The sequence below is a fragment of the Zonotrichia leucophrys genome, chromosome 11, assembly GCF_028769735.1.
Source record: "Zonotrichia leucophrys gambelii isolate GWCS_2022_RI chromosome 11, RI_Zleu_2.0, whole genome shotgun sequence".
In the NCBI taxonomy this organism is placed as follows: domain Eukaryota; kingdom Metazoa; phylum Chordata; class Aves; order Passeriformes; family Passerellidae; genus Zonotrichia; species Zonotrichia leucophrys.
Window position 1 is genome coordinate 3,044,640 of NC_088181.1, and position 20,877 is coordinate 3,065,516.

Genomic DNA, 20,877 nt, shown 5'->3' on the forward strand with positions numbered 1-20,877 from the left:
ATTTTTTACCTTCCCATTTTGCAATGAAGCGGCAGAACAGTCCCCAAATACATTCACTGTCCAAGGAGCAATAATGTGAGGTGTAACTCACTGTAGGTATTTAGATGACAATTGGCCATGACACAAAGCGTTTAAGGCATAATCAGTCGAGGTGAAGGGGAGCAAAAAGCGAACAGAATTAAACACGTAACCTTCTTCCTGAATCACCTCCCAAATCCATCTGTCAGGTATTCCCTAGCCCTCATTTACACGAGAATAAGTCCATTTTACTTTCCCTTTCATATTTTTCCCTGCTGGAAGGTCGCCCACTCTCTTATGTCAGACCTGACAGGATGTGAATTATCTCCATCCAGCCTTGACACAACTTGGTGCATGGTGATGTAATGCCCCAAAAAGCCTGGTTCAGGAAAAAAAAGGAGACAGGACTTATTAACAGGAAAGGAAACAAGCCTCTGTTTGACAACCAGTGGCTGCATATCAAGGGGAGCTTTCTTAGGGGGGAAAAAAATCGTTTATGACCACATGAATTACAATTATTTATTCAGAGGGAAGAAATGGCCATTGATTTTTTAACTAGATTCAGCTGGTTGAGCAACCTACAAAGACCAGGTATTTGGGCATGGATTCCAGGTAGATCCAGACAGGAAAGGCTCAAGTCTGCTCCCTGAGGGATCAATAAAACCACCAGAACTTGAGTGTGAGCTGCTGCAAATGCAGCCAGCAACGTTTCCCTGCACTCCCTTCCCCTCCATTGGGAGAACCCACCAGGATTTCACCATCCCGCTCCAATAATCCCCTTTTTCTCTTCTTTTCCACCATCTCCTGAGGGTGCAAAGAGCCTGAGTGCAACCCTGGCTCTGTCACCCCCTCATCCCTTCTGCTCTGAGCCTTTGCAGCCAGGGCTGCATTCCAGCAGCGTGATCTGAAACCGAATCCCTCCGAGCTCATGAAATATTCGGCATCTGTGCGTGTGGACTTGTGAACTTTTACCTTTTACCTATCAGCAAGGCAGCTCCCTTCACCCTTTCCTCCCCTCAGACTGAGCCCTGATCTCCACTGAATCATGGAAAGGTCTCCATAGCATTCCCTGGAATATGTTTCCAAATATTCCCTTTCTACCCCATTTCCTTGCCGTGTTTCTCATCCTGGGATGACACTGGAAATATTGGAGGGTACAGCAGGGAGCATTATTATAATTTCTTGATTCCAGGGATTGAGGCCAATGGAACATCTCTTTCCCCCTTAATTCATTCTAAGATGGATTTGCAGATTAAAGCACATTTTGCTCACTTTTAAGGGTGAGCCTGGCAGCCCCAGAAGCTGCCAAATGGTGGAGCATCCTTGAGGGTGATGGTGAAGTTTTTACAATGAGGGTGGTGAAACACCAGTCTGGGTTGTCCTGATGCTCCATTCTTGGAAAATTCCGGAATTGGGTGGGGATTTGAGCAGTCTCATGCAATGGAAGATGCTCCTGCTCATTGCAGAGGGTTGGACTCAGTGACCTATAAAATTCTCTTCCAACCCAAACCATTCTGTGATTCCTTGATGGTCCCATGGAATAAGAAGACACAGAGTCCAAGAGTGGTGTGAAGGGTCAGCAGGGTTTGTGACAGGATGTAGAAAAGTGGCAGGTGACAAACACATTCTGGAAATGAGGCACATCTATGACACACCAAAGTGTCACTGCACATTTAAAAACCCATCCTGAGCTACATTAAAGGCATCAACTGCTGGAAAGTAATGCAATAATGTGTGTTTGTGTCCCTGTCCTTAACAAACATGCCAAAAATGGTCCAGCTCAGTCTTTTCAACTAAATTTATTGCTATTCCAGAATGTGAGCAATAAATCATGGACAGCTATCCCCACTTTTTGTAGTCACCCCATATAATTCCATTTTTTCCAGCTGTTGATGCTCACAGATGTGTGGGTTTCACAGAAGCAGCTTTCCTACATATACTCACATCTGATTGCACCCCAGGCTTCTCCTGAGCTGCAGAGCAAATGACAGTTTCCTTTTACTTCCCCCTGCCTGACTGGAAGCTGGATTTGGCTCTGAGGAGCTCAGTGTGACTGCAGTGGCCATGGCCAGACCTAGCACAAGGTCAGGCTTTCCCGTGCACAGCTCCCCTCAAAACACCCTCTGCCATTCCAGACCCTCCCTGAACAATGTTCTGACACTGAAATCCCCATTAACACAGACATGCAACACTTGGGGACGTTTCAGAACAATTCTGAATGTGCTCCAAGGCTCCAGGTGCTGTGATAACCCCGTCCTGTCACTGCGTTGTCATTTACGCGCCTAAATCCGATTGAATTCTTTTTATCTCCACTATAATCTGGTTAAATCTCCAACCTTTAATTCTGGCTCTTTTTGATCCACGGAGGAGCAGAAGAGCTGCAAGTGTGCTCTGGCTCCAGGGTGACCTCAGAGATTTGGGAGCCTGGGTTGTTATCTCTTGTCAAATGCATCTGCAGTCCCAGGGTCCAACTGGAAACATTTGTCAGTGCCCCTTACATAATACCAGGTTTTATGGAAAAATTGAACCCTCCAGTAACTGCAGAGGAAATTCCAGAGCAAGCCCACTGACAGATATGTCTTGGAAGTTAGCTAGCTATTTTGGAAGAGATCCAGGATTTTTTTTCCCTTTTGCTGCCCCACCACCCTTTAAAAATAATAATAATATAAAAGAGGATAGAATCTATTTGGAACAGAGGATCTTGAAATCCAGGAAACTCCATTGGTGTTTCACTTTCAGCTCTCTTGAGGATATTTGGGAGTGCATGCAGGAAAATTGCCATTTGTGACACAGAAGACTGTCACTAAGAACGACCTCTAGGACAACAAGGTCTTGACCCTCTTTGGTCTTTAAAGCATGAAAATGATGTAACTTCTTCCATTGAATTTGAGAGTCATTAAAACATTGCAGTCTGGCTGATAAATCCTCAGCAGGGTTATACAGTTTAGAGTGTGCCTTAGGGAGGGCAGAGATCTGGTTTGCTGTGTGAGAGGGAGCTGCAAAGCCTGTGAGCCAAAGGGTGTTAAACCCAGGAGATGAACTGCCACAGGAATGAAGGGACAAGAGCACTGGGAAACTGGGAAACTGGGAAACTGGGAAACTGGGAACAGAGTCAGCAGCAGCTACTGACAAGATGTGCACTAAATCCTTGTGGGTGGATGTCCAGGAGACCTGCAAATAAAACAGGGGAAAATGTGTTTTCAGTTCCACCCTCTGCAGTGGGAAACCTTTCACGATTCCATGTTTCTCCAAGCCCTGTCCAGCCTGGCCTTGGGCACTTCCAGGGATCCAGAACAGCCACAGCTTCTCTGGAAAACCTGTGCAAGGGTCTCCCTGGCCTCACAGGGAAGGATTTCTTCCCAATATATCCCACCTAAATCAGCTTAAAGCCATTCCCTGGTCTGATGGGTCTAGGTCAGGATCAGGGTGTTGGTGCCTGGAAGTGGAATGTGCTGTAGGTACCAATGGCTTCCAGCTGACAGGGTCATCTCCTGCTCTCACCAGCTCCTCACCCTAACCAGGAAGGGTGAAAGCAGCTTTGTGTCCCCAGCCAGCCCCTGAGGTGACAGGGCTGTGGCTGTCACCCCTCTGCTCCTGGTGCTGGGCATCCAACGCACCCTGGGACCCAAAAATCGGCACAAGGAGTTTTCCCAGATTCCTGCTCCCCCACTCCAGCCCTGGTCTGTGGCTGCTCTGACTCATCCTGTACACACCAATCTCTGCAGCAAGCAGAACTGACAGAACAGAAAAAAGAAAGGGAAAAACACCCAAAAAACCAGAGAGAAATGGAGAAAAATGACCCCCTCCTCCCGCTTGCCACCACCGCCCCTCCTTTGTTGTTGCAGAGGATCTTCCTGGCCAGACTTGACCCGCAAACAGTGGTCACCAGTGAACCATCAAAGGCCTTTCACATCCCCAGCAGCTGCAGGGAGGGTTCCTGTAAGCTCCCCTATCACTCTGACACCTCCAAAGCCAACAACGCCGATTGAGCGCTGTCGTGGGCCGTGTTTCAGGGACCACCTTCAATGCTTTGGCTCCAAAGAGCTGCTTTTTTCCAATTCATTGACACAGGGGGATATATATCTCAAAACTTGGCTGCAGCAGCCAGTGCATGCCTTGAGGATTACATAGCAAGTGAACTTTGTCAGTGTAAGCCCCAGTCAATAGGAGGAATTAAGTAGAAAGACCTCTATTGTTCCAGGCAGCCTTCTGAAGGCACTGATTGGCAGTAAAATATCTTCAGTGACAGATGAAAAGTAAATATTGCCCATGCCAAGTCTCTATATTACTTTGATTACCCACCATCAATCAATTTGTTCCTTCCCTTGCAACAATAGTGGCTGCTGTTACATTTTGGACCCCTCTGATGAAGCCCAAAGTATAATTGATTAACAAAGTGAAAAGAAAGGTTACACAAATGACAGCAAAATGTATCTCAGGAGAAAAATGAGAGTGTTGTCCCTGTGCACTTGAGTATCTTGCTGTTAGGAATGGAATGATATAAAAAATAAAATTTATATAAATATTATATGATATATGACATATAATATACAATATATAATATAGAAAATATAATATATTATATAATATATTATATATTATATATTATATATTATATATTATATATTATATATTATATATTATATATTATATATTATATATTATATATTATATATTATATATTATATATTATATATTATATATTATATATTATATATTATATATTATATATTATATATTATATATTATAGATTATATATTATATATTATATATTATATAGATATAAACATATACATACTAATATATCCCCTCAAGCTCCCTTATTAAGCATTAGGTCATTTCAAATTATTATTTGCAATATCCCCATGGCCTTAACAGTGGCAAAATGTCAGGAATTACAAAGAAAACCAAAGCACTGATGTCACCTCATGAATGGAAGCAAAACTGGAGGTGAAGAGTCTGTTGGAGCAGCAGATTCCTGAGGCATGGGATGCACAGCACAGCAAGCATTATTATAATTCCTTTATTCCAGGGATTGAGGCCAATGGAACATCCCTTTCCCGCTTTAATTCATTCTAAAATTAGCAGGTGCTCACATCAATAAAGGTCCTTTTGTTTCACTTACACCATTGGGGAAGGCAAAGAATTTTCAGCTCCCTCAAGGTGAAGAAAAACAAATTTTTTGGAAGGGAGGATGAGTTCCTAAATGCCTCTAGCCCTAAATGCTCTTTCCACTAAGTAGGACAGCACATTTAGGGCTCAAAGCATTTAGCCATGTGCAATAGGAATGGCCACACAGGATCAGGTCTGCTTCCTCTGACAGACAGGAACAGGCACTGAGGGAAATGCCACAAAATAAAAGACAAACTAAGAGCAGTGTCTTGTATATTCTCCCAGCTTCTGGTGAGTTCCAGCACGGGGATTTCCTCATCTGGAGGCTGCTGGTGTGTCCTTGCTATTCATGGATCCACTGATGGATCCATCCCATGGGGATCTCCCTAAATCCTTTTCCAAGCTGTGTCTACTCCGATATCCTGTGGCAGTGAGTAGCTCAGGGACTGAGAAAAACAAATCAATTCTGGATTTGTGCTTAGCACTGCTCTCTGCTGATGGCACTGTGTGCCCCAAGGTCACCAGCACCCCTGGGATCCTGTCCTGCTGCTCTGCTGACTCTGCAGATGGACAGCAGCCTTGGCCCAGGGCATCCTTTGGGACAGGGTGGGACAGGGAGATGTCACTGCAAAACATAAGTGCAGGGTGGAAAAAGTTGTTTTTGAAAGGCTGCTCCACCTCAGAAAGCTCTCTGCAATGAAAGTGTCCCGTCAATAGCTGGCACTGAATAGATTTTGACCCCATATTTTTGTTTCTGGTTTGTCACGAATTTTTACCACCCTGCAAATCATGAACATCACACACCATGCTTAACAACACTGAAAATGAAGTGTTGGAAGATTACTATTTCAAGATTAATTTTTCATTTCAAGCCCATCTCATGGGTTAGTTTGGGAGGGCCCTTCACAGACAGAGGAACCAAATTTATCTGACAGTGATTTTATTCCTCTTCTCAGCCCCAGCAGCCCTGGTTCAATGTGTGCCTGGGGAATGGAAATAAACCCTTCACATTTCATGGAGTTCTGGCTCTTTGATCAGCCACTGTGTTTGTGGGGCTCACATGAATGTCTCTGATTGGTTTTTCTGATTTTCCTGTGAGGGACCAAGCCAGTGACAGGCTGAGGAGAGAGCATGGCAAGAGAAAGAAATTTGGGAACATTAAAATATTAAAGCCAGGCTGGATGGGTTTAGAGCAGCCTGGTCCAGTGGAAAGTGTCCATCTCTCCCTCCCAATATCATCCCTGCAATGAGGGGGGGCATTTTCCAAGGGGAAAGAACTCCAGATAATACCTGAGAGACCTTCAGTTTCCTTGGCTTTCCCTCTGAGAGGAGAGAATGTTGGGAATGGCACAAAATTCCAACTTTCCCCTTGATTTCCAACAAAGGCACCACACTGGCATTTGTGCAGTTTTAGCAGTTTTTCATCCTCCTGCTCCACCACTAATAACTGCCTGGTTGCTGGATGTATTTTGGTTCATACTTGTCAAATCAAGCTGCAGAATTAGCTGCAGTGCCTGATATGTGTATTTTTGGAATTACTTTTAAGGTAAAATCATTAAGGCCACCCACTAACCAACATATGATCTCCCTACTGGCTTGGCTTTGGTTAGAGGTATTACCAATAAGAATTTAAACATTTTCCTGAAATAGTTATTTTTCAGTGACCTCCAGCAGCAGATGGCCACGGCAGCAAGTACTTATTTATGGCTTCTGTGAGGTAACAATACTTAATGAATTTGTTGAGAACTTATTTTCCAGCCAAACTGGAAGCCCAAATGACTCTAAAAATGGTTGATTAGGTGGCCCCAGGCCTGCTTGCTGGTAAATGGTTTTACTGCTGCCTGGCTCGTGGGGCAACCCAGAGAGATGTGGAGTGTGAAAAGCGAAATTGCTGAATCGTTTCATTTTTCAGGCGGGTGAATTTCTTCTCACCATTTTGGTGGGTGGCTGCATTTTTCTTCTAGCCCATATACCCAAGGCAAATTAGGAGAGGGAGGCAACAAGACAGTTTCCATCAAAGTTTGGGCAGATTTCCTCTGAAGGAGACTCTCCAGGGGATGGAGAAAAGCGGCTGCGAGTTCACATAAATAAAAGGGAACTTTGCCAGAGCAAACAGGCTCACACAGCTCTGCCTGTGACAAGAAATTCTGCCCCAGTTCCTCTCCTTCTGCTGCCCAGGTGCCAAAATCTGGTTCTGTTCTGGCAAAGGCCAGAACTGAGCATGGTGAATTTGTTTTTCCACCATTAAAGCTCCGCTTGTGCATGGAAGAAAGAAAGATAAACTCAGCTTGGCTGTGTTTTTCTCATTTTTGCCCTTGCTGAGAAATGAATGGCTCCAGGAGGATGTTTCTTTGTGTCATACGTGGTATTTTCCTTATTTTTCTATATGAAGACTTCTGGCAAAGTGGGACAAAGATTCCCAGCTGTAACTGGGATTTTTAATGACACCTGAGGATGTTGGAGGTGACACAACAACAAATGGATCTGAATTATAAAACTAGAAGCTAAAGGCCAATTTTTAAGCCTGTATTTTTACTCTACCTAACACAAGGGTGTCTGCAGTCCTGTCTGAGGCTTGGGAGAGGGAAAACATAGTTAAGATCAACATCCTGATTTGCTGACATGGAGCACTAAATCACTCACATGCACACTTCTGAACAGGAGTGTGGGGAAGAACATTCATTGCCAAGATGAAAGGCCAGAGCTGGTGCTCCTTGGGAAGGCCCTGCAGTCACAGCTGCTCAGGGAAACTTTAGCACCTTCCCAAATCCAAGGAAAATAACGTATTCCAAGCAGAGCTCAGCCCTAGCAGATGTTGGGCATGAGCATGAAACAGATTTTTGAAATAATAATCAACCTCAGATCCAGAAACCGTCAGAAAGACCCTCGGAAAATGTAATCAAGCTCAGATCCTGGGAGCCTACAAAAAAGATGGGGAGACTTTTCAAAGGGTGTGTAGTGACAGGACAAGGGAGAATGGGTTTGACTGAAAGAGAGCAGGTTTAGATGGGATTTTAGGGGGAAATCCTGCCCTGTGAGGCCTGCTCAGCGTGCCCAGAGCAGCTGTGGCTGCCCCTGGATCCCTGGAAGTGCCCAAGGCCTGGTTGGATGGGGTTTGGAGCACTCTGCTCTTGGCCTCATGTCCCTGCTGGCCTTTGGGCTGTGCTGTTTCCAATCTGTGCAGATCTACTGGGAAGTGAAGAAGGATTTAGAGAAAAAGGTCCCAAAAATTGCAGATTTGGTAGCTGTGGGCATGTGAGTGACCAGGTTCTGACTGTAACTCCATTACCCTGTGGCCTGCAGCAGCTCTCAGCCTGCATTTTGCCAGCCAGCAATCTGTTGGTTTAATTTGATGTTACAACCGTTGGTTATACCTAAATATATCAGGAACATGGACCTCAGCATTCCAGAGTCATAATTCATGTCGAGCTAACCAAAGGCAGCATATTTAGCTTCTGATGGCCCACAATCCATCTCAAAGGTCACTGCAATCTCCAGGGGCTGAGGAAACCCACAGATGCTGCAATGCCTATTTTCTTTGAAATACAGAAAACTCTTCTCCTGAAAAAAATGTATTTTGTTGTCATTATTTAGCTTTTTCCTCCCTCGGGTCAGGTGATCAGTAATCCCAATTTTTTGATATTTCTGTAATCTGTAATTTGTGTTATCCCAATTTTCTGAGATCCCAATTTTTCTTTTGAGGGAAAAAAGGAAAACTAAAAGGATAAGTGTCAGGTAAGTCAGGCAGCCTAAGCAAACACAGTCAATCAAATTCCTCTGGTGGTATCTGCTCCATGAAGGAGCTGGAATTGAAACACAAGGTGTAACTTTACTCATGGTGCCATTCAGGGAAGTTAATACAACCTGACTGGTCAGGATAGTGTGTGTCAACAGCAATGTGAAAATAAAATTGTGAGTATGGAGCAGAGGCTGCTTGTTTTTCTGAAAAAGAAAGAAAAGGAGAAGAAGAAGAAATTTAAAAAAATAAATAAAAGAGACAGTCTTCAAAATATGGTGCTGATTAACAGCTCTCTTGTGAGCTCCTCGAGGGTGCCAGAGCAGAAGGGTGCAGGGTGTTTGTGCTTCACAAGGAAAATATTTATGCCTTGTACAGAGCCATAGCTGAGAAAACTTGCTCAAGGTCTAAATGGTGTGACCACATGAATTAGGCTGATGGCTCCTCTGGTGGGCACAGGAGGAGACTTTTGGTGTTTGGTGAGGGCTGTGGTGGATGCAGAGCAGCACAAAACATGAAAACCAGACCTGCAGCAGGGCCAGGTGAGCACAAAACTCTGCCTTTGTAATAAACCCCTATGCCACTGGGAGTCATCAGTGGTTTTGACTAATTTTATAGCAAATTACCAAAAAAATGTTTTTTTCACTATGCTGAAGAGTCTTCCCCCTCTCACAGGCAGTGAGCACATGCTCATATATTTTTTTCTTTCTAGAAAATCATTGAAGGTCTGTATCTAAAATGAAGACCTGTGGTAGAGGGAAAGATGTAAATTAAACATTATACGTGAATGTAAAAGGGGGAAATATGGAAATGACTGGGCAGTTCAGCATCTCCCAAAAACCTTGCCACTGTCCACCAACTCATCTGCACCGCTCCCCACACTTTTCTGGGGCAGAGGAGAGACCCTCAACTGCTAAGGCAAAACCAGAGGAAAACCTGAAGTGAAAGACTCCCATTTTCTTAAGGAGATAAAAGTGGATATGAGCAAGAGAGGTTTCTGTGCAAATTAAATCAGTTTTTCTTCCTGGCTCTTTGCTGCTCAGTCGTGCAGCCCATCATGATGGCCACAAATCTCTAGGAGAGCTGGAAATGCATGGAGGAGGCAGACATCCCCTAAACAGCAGCAGCAGAAGCCAAGGAATGTCAGAAAGAGAGCTTGACATGCAGCCCAGAACATCTGGGGATTTGATTTTGACCCTTGGAGCAAGTTGCCAACTTTGTATGAGGATGTGAAAGTCACACAGGTTTGAATAGCACAATAATAAAATTATCACAGGGTGAAAATGTAGATTTTAGGATTTTGGTATGGGGGTTATGGGGACAAGATGGAGGAATCAGGGCATGTCTAGTCCTTCTTTCTTCTTCTTGTTCTCCATTGTCTGCAGTGATGTTGGCACTTTGGGATTGGTTTGGAGTAGAAGCTCACTGTCTAACATAGGTGATAGGTATTGGGAATTAAGTGTAAATATGTTATACGTAGTTTGTAGTATAAAGGCACAACACAGAGAGTGCCTGTGGCTGCCCTGCTGAGCAGATCTCAGCTGGGCAGAAAGAAAATTTTATATATAAGAATTAATAAACAACCTCAAGACCAAAAAGTGAAGAGTCCAGACTCGTTCTTCAGCCACGCGGGCCAAAACAGAGACATCCTGCACATCTCAGGGCAGCAATGAACAACAGCAACCCGAGACAAGCTCAACTTGCCAGAGCTCCTCCAAAAAGATTTTTCAAGCAGTGGTCAACGAGTCCTTGGAGGGATGTGGCAGAGTCCTTGGAGGATCATTGGCTGAATGGCTGGGGCAGCTCAGTCTCCTCCAGTTCTGCACCACTTGGTTCCTTCTTAGAAATACAGAAATTTCTGGTCCACCAGAACAGGTTCCTCTCTTCCAGAGTCCATTCTCCGTGTGATTTCCTACCATAAACCAGTCAAACCCTGTTCTGTGCTAGATTAAGCAAAGCAGCCGCAGTAAAAAGACATAAAAATGAGTGGCATGTTACATAAATATGAATCTGTGCTATAAAAGGTCTCAAATGGACCAACATTTTCATTAAATAAGAAAGTTACAAACTTTAACAGCCTGGCAGCCTCCACCTGCTGCCTTGCTCTGCAAGTTGTCCTTCTGAGGTTTAGTCAGGGACAAAAGGAGTGAGGGAAAGAGAATCCAGCCTCTGGTATTCTCAGGAAAAATTCTGAGTGCAATGCAATCCCCACATGTTAATGCTGTTGTTTCCAAGCCCTTCAGTCTCCCACTGCTCCTCCCCATCTGCATCCTGCAGGACACCCTGTTGGCAGAGCTCCCTTTTCCTAAGTAGTAACGTCAGGCTTTAATCTTTCCAAGTCATGGTTGAGATGAAAAAAAGAAGGGAAAGGAAAAAAAAAAAAAAACAACCAAACACAACCCAGCTACAAGAACTGAGATTGGGAACAAGAGAGAAAGAGAGACAGATGCCAAGAGATGATGAAAAAATCCTGTTTCTTCTAACTGCTGCTTGTACTGAGACTCAGGTTGCTGTGAGAGGGGAAATGAAGATAATTAAAACAGGTTTGTAACATGAACTTCAGAGCGAAGTCTCGTGTGGCAGGACGAGATAGCAAGTGTGATAAGTGTGATAAGAGTGCAGATAGCAAGAGGCTGAGCCTCCATGCCAAGCATCTCATCTAGCTTGGAGCTGAGCTCCAGCAAAGCTGAGCCTTTACACTGATGGCTGAGAGCTTCAGATCCAGCCCCAGCTCATCCCAGGAAACTCAATGCAAGGTGGGTGAGCGCTCCGTGGGATCCTCACACCACAGCAGGTGCAGGAATGATGCCAAAATTATCTTTCTGAGGCAGAAACTCAGATATTTGTGCAGAGGACCGACTGATTTGGAACTATGTGTTAATGTTCAGATTTAAATGAAAGAACTCAGTTGAACACCCTCCCCTTCCCCTTCAAGTCTGCCTTCCCTGTGTCCCAACCCTCATCAGTTTGTCATCTTTCTTAGGAACAGCTTTCTCATCATTCCAAGGACGCCTGAGTGAAGAGGTTAACAGGAACACAGGATTACAGAGAAGTCTGGCTTCAGAAAGCCCCAAACACTTCAAGATCAGCCTTGGCAGAGAGCTGTGGTTCCCTGGGGAGCAGAGTGTGGAGGCTGATTGCAGATCCTGGAGCCACAGTGCCAAGAATGGACACAATGGCTTGGATGCTTCAGGAATATTGGACAAGCATTGGAGTGATCAGGGGGTCAGTGTCTGTGTCCTCACCAAACTTCTTCCTCGTCAGAAAACTGCTTTTTAATTACACACATGTGACACGAAATGAACTTTGCCAAAATGTTTTCCAATCCTCAGCGCACTCCAAGGAAGGAGATGTTCAGGGCAGGTGTTTTACTACCTGTCCCTTTGCCTCTCTAATGGGGGAAGAAGATCTGAGGATAAAGTGAATTTCTGCCTCTTTCCCTGTGTGTGAGTTGTTTTTCAGGTTTCTGTGCTCGCTGAAACGGCTCCCACGGGAGCTATGCAAATGTAATGGCTAATTTGACAAGCTCCAATGAGTCATCCTTCAAAACCATTATTGTACAAAATGTAACATGGCTTGGAACTGTTCTCCTGTCCCTGTAAAGTGATATTGCTCCTTTCTGCCCTTTCCCTGAATCAAAGGCAGATGCAAGCATCAAGGTTTCTGCACAACACACCCAAATCCCCTCCTCTTCCCACACTGGGAGCTGCAGGCTCTTTGCAGTGATTCAGAGGTAAAGACCCACTCAGAGCTCTCTTCCAGGCCCATCTCCTCAAGGAAATAACTGAAGACGAAGAGCACACCATTTATTTCTCAGTGTATTTTGCCATTAGAACAAAAATAAATCGTGGTGCGTGAGAGGGGCGGGTTGGGGAGCAGGTGGTGCTGGAGCAGCCAGAGAAACCCAGGGAACACTGAGAGGAATTTCACTGCTGCCAGCCCATGACGAGCTCAACGCTACATTAGTGCTGTGTAGCTTTTGGACCTCCAAAAGGAAGCGTGCAGCAAATTCCTCAGGAGCTGAATGGAATAAGAGGGAAAAGGAGGAAGTGCTGAGTGTTTGGTTGAGGAATACCACTTGTCCCACAGCATAAAAGAGAAGCTGTCAAGAGAGAGAGGAAAGGAGGACTTGTGCTTTTTCAAAGGGAAAAATTCCTGAAGCAGTGAAGGGGTGGATTTCTGGATATCTCAGTGTGAAATAAAAATCCTGGCTTGCACATTGTCCCTGCCAGATGTTTGGTGCAGAAGGTCTAAATAGGTAGAACGAGAACTCTGAAAGCAGAGCTGCTTAAAAGGCAGCTTCAAGGTGGCAGGTGCTGACAGAGGAGCTGCAAAGAGAGGCAGAAATGGGGCCCTGAGGGAGAGGAGGCAAAAAGAGCTGAATTTTATTGTGTGGCAGGTGAGCAAGACCTCAGAAGGGCTGGCTTGAAAAGAACAAATTGGATTTGATGAACAGCTGTTAAATGGGCAGATTGGGATATTTGTCCAGAACCAGACTGCCTGACCAGGAATTTAGGTAGGAAGCACATGGAGGAAGGCACAAACCTCCAAGACTTTGGCAAATGAATGATAAAGAATGTTAAATATCTGATTGAAGGCTCGGATGAGTAATTCCAAGAGCAACAAGACAAAGAGGAGGTTTAAGAGTGTGGAGGAGAGGTAGAAATGGCATAGCAGGGAAAAGTCTCCACATCCAGCATTATTTCCAAGAAGACCAGAGTGAGAGCAGAGCCAAACCAGCAGAAAAATTACCTCAAAAATATTATTTGCATGGACAGTTAACCCCAAACTTAGCAACCAGGGTATCTGAGATACAAAGCAATGCAGCCACTGCTCTTACCCCACAGGGAAAGGCAGTTTTGCACTGCCAGTCAGACCTGGCTGTTTTCCTTGGACATCTGGAAATCCCAATGGATTTCCATCTGGAAATCCCAATGATTGGTGCTGGAGGGGTTAATCCACCCTTCTGTTTTGCACCTGGATTAGCCAGCTTGGTTCATTCCTGTCCCTGCACCTCCTCAGTGGCACTGCAGCCTGTTTATAAAAATAGCAAACAAATCATTTGACAGCAAGGGCTGGAAGTAAAAATTTTTTAAAAATGCCATACTTTCCCTATTAAATTTTGATGGTCTCCCAAAGGCTTTCGATGCATTGCACACGTCCAAGCTCTACCGCAGAATAATTGAATCATAAAGACTAATTCCATGTGTCCTCCCAGCCGGTGCACGAGTCAGGGAATGCTGTGGGCAGGCTCAGGGTCCAGGAGGACATGGCACAGATAGCCTGGAATGTCCCCAAGGGGATGGGCAAGCAGCACATGTCCTCTGGCATCTCCTCTCTGAGAAGGAAACTCCGCTATTTGTTTAATAGTTTTTAAAAACAAATGTTTTCTTTGCACGGCTCGGATAGTTTAACCCTTCCTAACAGCCAGAAAAGCAATTTTATTTTTTCTTTTTTAGGTTTTTGAAGGCTGTTTTTGGAGGCACTCAAAGGTGAGGTGAGTTAGTGAGGTGTAGCTTTACTACATCCATGGGAGGGTGGTGATGGAGCTCTGAGCTGCCCAGGGCCATCCTCCAGCATCTCCTTTGTTTGAGACACTGGGCTGAGCTGAGTTTCTGACTCTGGAAATCAGTTTCTGGCTGAGCTCAGACAACAGATGCGAGTTCCCAGATCTGTTAGGGGAAAAATTGGCTGGATTCAAGTATTTTTAGCCCTGGGCTTATGTATAGGCCCTGTATAGAAGCAAGAAGTTGAAAATAACCCTGACAAGGTTATAAAAAGCTGCTCGAGCTGGATATAGACAGTGCAGTGACACTAGTGGGAAACACATGAGGGAGAGGCTTCCCCAGAGATCCTCCACTGCTGGTTGGCAAAGCTCACTCACACTCTTAGATTAACTTGTTGGATCTGTACAGGATGATAAATGAGAGAAAATAAAGTAAGAAATCACCAGCACTTAAGTTACAGTCAAGAGGACGATGTTCCAAAAGTTCAAGTTTTGTAGGAGGAGCCAGCAGGAGGAGCATGACTTCCCTTTCCCTTTCCCCTTTCCCTTTCCCTTTCCCTTTCCCTTTCCCTTTCCCTTTCCCTTTCCCTTTCCCTTTCCCTTTCCCTTTTCCTTTCCATTCCTTTCCCTTTCCTTTCCCTTTCCCTTTCCTTTTCCCTTTCCCTTTCTTCCTTTTTTCCCTTTTTTCCCTTTCCTTTTCCCTTTTCCCTTCCTTTCCCTTTTCCCATTTCCCATTTCCCTTTTCCCTTTCCCTTTCCCTTTCCCCTTTTCCCTTTCCCTTTCCCATTTCCCTTTCCCCTTTCCCTTTCCCTTTTCCCTTTCCCTTTCCCTTTCCCTTTCCCTTTCCCTTTCCCTTTCCTTTTCACTTTCCCAATTCCTATTTCCCATTTTCCATTTCCCTTCTCCTCAAACATTTCCAGCTGATCCTGCTTTGGAGACGCCTCGACTTCCCCTAAAGAAGGAAGGGGTGTCATTTTTGCAGGCAACAAAAAGGTTCTTCACATCAGGAATTCCGAGGGAAGCTTTGGCTTGGCTCTGAAGCTCCAGCCCTTTATTCCAGGGATGACACCACTCCCAGACAATGTGTTTGCAATAGCAACAGGGCTGGTTCACGGAACAACCCAACTCCCTCCTGGCAGTGACCCTTTCTCATTGATTTCACTGAGCTCAGAACATGGAAGAACAAACAAATCTTTCTGAATATATCTTTTTTTTTCCCCTATGTATCTCTGTACTTGATTCAAAACCTCGTGGAATTTTTTTTTATGTCTGTTACCGTCTTTATGATAATTTCAAATGAATTTCACCTGCAACCACACACTGCTCAAGGCTCTAAGTGTTGGATGCAACACTGTGGACAAGGTTAAACTTTTCCTACTAAAGCATTTAAGCCTCTTGAGTGCTGAATGTAACCTAAACACCACCAGTTTTCCCCAAAACACTTTGGTGAATTAATTTCTGCATTTGTTGTCATGAAATGCAAGTAATTAAAGCTTTGACCTCTTGGGCAGGGGCCAAGCTCTGAGTGTAAGAGGTAAACACAATAAATAAATACATGTAAAACACGATCCCCCTGCTCTGAAAACAGGGAGCATTTTCTGCATTTCCAACAGAGCTGGGAGAGAATTCGCTGAACACTCCTGCACTTCATAGAGTCCCTGGTTTTAGTTACTAGAATAATAATGCAGGGACTGTAAATAGGGTTTATGACTTTTTATGAGAAAGCCATGTGATGCTTTTACAACTCTCACAAGTAATAAATGTCTACATCAATTTGATTGTTTTATGTGGGTTTTCTTCTTGCTTTATGCCATGGAATGGGTTGCACTTCACTGGAAGGCCACTTGAAATTCTGACATTTCAAATTTGGTTCAGCGCCAAATCAGGAGAAAAAAACTTTTGAAAGCTACATTTTCTCTTCAACCACATTAAAAAAATTGATTTGGAATGAAATAAAATAGCATGTTCTGATAAAACTAAATCAGAACAAAATACCTTCCTTTTTAGCATGCATTATTCAAAGCATAAAATTAAATCACTTCTGTTATGAAAAGACAGGACAGAAAATCAAGTCATTTCACTCCAACAAGGTCCAAACACAATACTTCAAACTAGTCAAAACAAATCTTTTTTAAAAAACTGAAGCAAAACTTCATTGACAACAGCGTACTCTGATGGGAAATCTGGATTTCAAGTGGATGGCATTTTCCATTGAAAAATTGCCAGGGAAAAGTTTTTTTCCTGCTGCCCCTAATCTGATGTCATCATGGACATCAGTGCTTGGAGTTAAAAATTGCAGAATGTTGTGAGGTCTCCCAGAATTTATTCTCCCCAACTCCAGCAGCACCTCTGGGCTTTGCCAGCTGTGAGTTAGAGCATCAAGAAATGGAAAAATACCCATAAGCAGCCAAGGTGTTCCTAGAGTTTTAAATTAATTGGTGAACACCACTTTCAGGTCATTGGCCTGAGGTAAATCCCAGCAGAAAGCTTTCCAGGAGGATCCATGGTTGGTTTCATAGAAGACTTTCTGTGGATTTTCTCTCCAAACATTCCTGCCAGGTCTTTCCATGCTGTGCCCACAGAGAGGTGGGAAAGGAGGGCATGGAATTAGGGACACAACCTTCTCTCTTTCCTCTCACTTGATAAACCCATTAGATCTGCTTCCAGCAGTGTGTTATGGCCATGGATGATGACAGATCCTGGAGAAATTTTACCATTCATTCCTAAAATCCTTGGCAATCTGTGGCTCCCACCACTGATCTGCAGCTCTGAATGCACTGACCACAAAGGGATTTTAAATTACTCAGAAAAATCAGTGGACAGCCTATAAACATGCTGAGATGTGGACAGGAAAATTATTAGGGTCTACACAAAGAGATTTTTTAATGGTTTTATGAGGAAAAGCGGTGTCAAAGTAGGGTTTATGCTTTGGGCCAAGACCAGGAGGGTACTTAGTGGTCCTCAGTTCCAGCAGAACTATAACATCATGTCACCTGTCACTAATATATCTGTCTGGGAAGGGGACGCAGGTTTTTGCATGAGCAAATTTGTCTTGATGCAGAAAATCCCAGGAGTTTATGCAGAAAATCCCAGTTTTTACATTTCTGCTCACCTTGGCGCTCTCACAGCACGTGCAGCACAGTTCTGGCTTCACATTTCAGTCTGAGGCTACAAAATGCCAGGTCTGTGAAGCGTTTATGTGACCTGAAGCTTCTTCCTGCAGAAATTAAATATTTTCCTTGTGAGATCACAGTTTTTTGCTTAAAGGTTACAAAAGTGACCCTTGGTACCAGCCCATCTCCTTTGGCCTCGTGGTCACCCTGCTGCTCCACCACATCCTTCTCTCTGCTCAAAGGCACAAAGATGCTCAGAGACACCACAGCTGCCTTGGGTGGCTTGATGGAGCTTGATTATCCAGAAAATATCCTTGGAAGGATGTGCCAACCTCAGGTGACCTGTAGGATCCCCCACATTCATTCAAACCTCAGCTATTGCTCAAACCAGAGCTCTTAAGATGCCTGAAAGGCAGCAAAGGATGACAGGGAAAGATGAGCATTGTGGGTGGGACAGAAATAGCCCAAAAACAAATGGAAAAAAAAAAAAACTGTCAAAACATTTATAGACTCCCTGATAATTTAACAAGGGTGGGGAGGATCAATTTACAGATAGTGTCTCCTTCTCTCCTCACTTCTCCCTGCAAGAAAATAAATGATGAACTGAAAAGGGGAGCGAGCGACAGAGCGAGTTTGGGAGAGAGTAGCCAAGAGTTTTATTGCAAGCCTGTTCCTCATTAAGGCCTTAGCAGCCTCACACACAAAAGCTAATTACTGTTTTTATGTCATGTTATTTTGATTCATATTTCCTGTCTGGAAAACAGACGGGAGTTTTGGGCAGGCAGCCAAGGCGAGGGCCATGGAATCGCGCGAGCGGGAACCTGCCCCGGCCATGCAACAGAGGAGACAAGAGCCTCATTTTTTGGGATTTGTTTTGGCGTTTTTTGGGGGGTTATTTTTTGTTATTTTGAGGAGGAAATGGGAACTTTCCATGTAGGCGTAGTTTTCTCCCAAAAAAATTGTTGTTCTCCAGGGGTAGTGGAAAGAAAGAGATGTGGCAGCGCTCGTTTCTGGTCAGGAAGTGTCCCTGCAGACAGGGACGTGTGGCTTTCCAGGCCTGGCCACCCCTGGTGTCCCCCAGGCTTGGACAGGAGGGAAAGTGAGAGCTTCACAAGCAGGACAGCTTTAGGAAACAAAGGAGTTCTTCAAGGAGCAAAATGCTATTCCTGTCCTCTTATCAGCACAGCGGTGATCTCCACGGGGCTCGTGTCAAAGCGCTGTGGGAGGGAAAACAAAAACAAGTCGCCAATGCTGATGCTCCAGGTTTCCATGAGGTGGCAGCAAGGAAAGAAAAAAAGGTCTCATGAGATATCTCTCTGCTCCACAAGAATTTAATCCAAGAATATTTTCTGCCTACGTAAATATTTCATCCTTATTTACATCCTCATTTCAAAAGATTTGGTGCTTCACAGGAAAACCTGAAACCAATCTCTGTCCCCACCTTCAGGGAAAGTGAAGGTAATTTAAAATTTGGGAGAGAAAGAACAGACTAAATGAGTGGTCTGAGGCCACATCATTTTACTTTTCATCTGATCAAGAAAGAAAACCATCTCAGAGCTCTTCTTCTGCACTACAGCATTCCAGACTCTTTGTAAATGGAATATCATGCACACTCCAAATTATCAGAACTCCAAATTTCAGCTGAGAAAAGGTGATGAATAGGAAATTACTGGTCAGAACTATTACAGATATCTGCTATAAATGGGGAACAATAAAAAAAAGTTCTATAAAAATTAGAAGGTGTTATATAACCCACAGTGAATAATTCCATTGCTCAATGTCATCTCCATTTCTGTTTGCTTATTTCCTGCATACTTCTAACTTAAGGTAAATAATTAATTACACCTACTAAGTAAAAAAAAAACCCAGCATAAATATACTGTTCAAAATTCATGGAATTCTAACTGGACAAACAGATCACAAGAAAGCTTCCTTTTTTTCTGACCAGAGCAGGAGAATTCTAATTCAACAACTCAAAGATTAAAGTTTCCATTTACACATCCATCACTACCTGTTGCTTTGAAAGATGTATGGCCTGGAAACTCATCCCTGAGGCTGGGGATGAAGAGAAGGAATATGAACAATTACTTAAAGTTTTCTCTTTTAAAAATGAATTTATTATGGAAACTTCCACCTGTTTTCTTCTTGCCAGTGCTGCTCACAACACCACGTGGAATAAACTCGTTCAGGCTACAGAAAGTACATTGCAATGCCTGAGGTAGAAATAAGGTTTGGTCAGTAGACTAAAAAAAGATGGAGGACCAGAATGAGGTAAAATCCCAGCAAAAAACTCATGCAAAATAACTTTCATATTCCCAGAGTCTTTTATTAGTGCTTTCTAGCCCATCCAATGGCATCCTGGAATTTTGGACCCATCAGTTGGATTTGCTTCCTAATCTCATTTCATGGCTCAGTTCTGCTGCCAAATTTCCAGCCTCTTCTGACCAACAGATGCCCAAAAAATGGCATTTAGAGGACCTTTTTCTGTAATCTGTCTGTTTCCAGGACAAAATAAATCTCTAGAGGAATTTAACATTTGTTTTTTCTTTTCATGCTCCACTCAAATGCTCCAGCTCTGGGGTTTAGCCCCCAAATTTTTAAGCAAGTCCCAGGACAAGAATCCAGCACAAACCACAAGGCAAATATTTGATCAAAAAAATATCCAGTTACCCATGTGGGCACCAAGCCAAGCATCAGGGGCCATGTTCTCACCCTTTTCCCAAGACATCAGGGAAAATCTAAAGTTTTACAAGGAGCCAGGATACAAGATTTATTTCAGACTCGAGACGTGGAGCTGCAATCAGAGTTTCCCCTCCCTGTGCTCAGGAATTGAGGGTGCAGGGTCACAGCTCTTGCAGGCAAAGCTCATCCTTCCCTTTGGAGCCCTCAATCCCTGCCAGGCTCCTGCCACAGGCAGGGCAGCCATCCCACAGAGCCGGCGTGGGGATAAACAGGTAGAAACAGTGAGAAGCCACAAAAGAAATATTCCAGAGATCCAACAGCAGAGATTACATTGCAGAGATTGATGTCTGACCCCTGTGGCGGTTTGCTGGAGCTGGAGCCTTCACCCCCCTCTTGGAGACACCACACTGTGTTCCAGACCCCATCCCAGGAAAGCCGTGGGGATGCAATCAAGCTTAGGATGAAAATTGAAATATTTTACACCCGAGGAAGAAAACAGCCTTTTGGTTTTGTTATTTTTTTTGTTTCCCCAGCTATTCCTGCTGCTCAGCATCTCCCACCCTGGCAGTTCCACCACCCTTTCCAGCCTGAGCACTGCTCTGCTCTGAGCAAACAAGTGCTTTATGAGCAAACTCCAGCCCAGAGACACACGGGGCTGCACAGAGAGAAAACTCTGGTTAACTTTAATTAAGTTTGCATTACTTTTCCC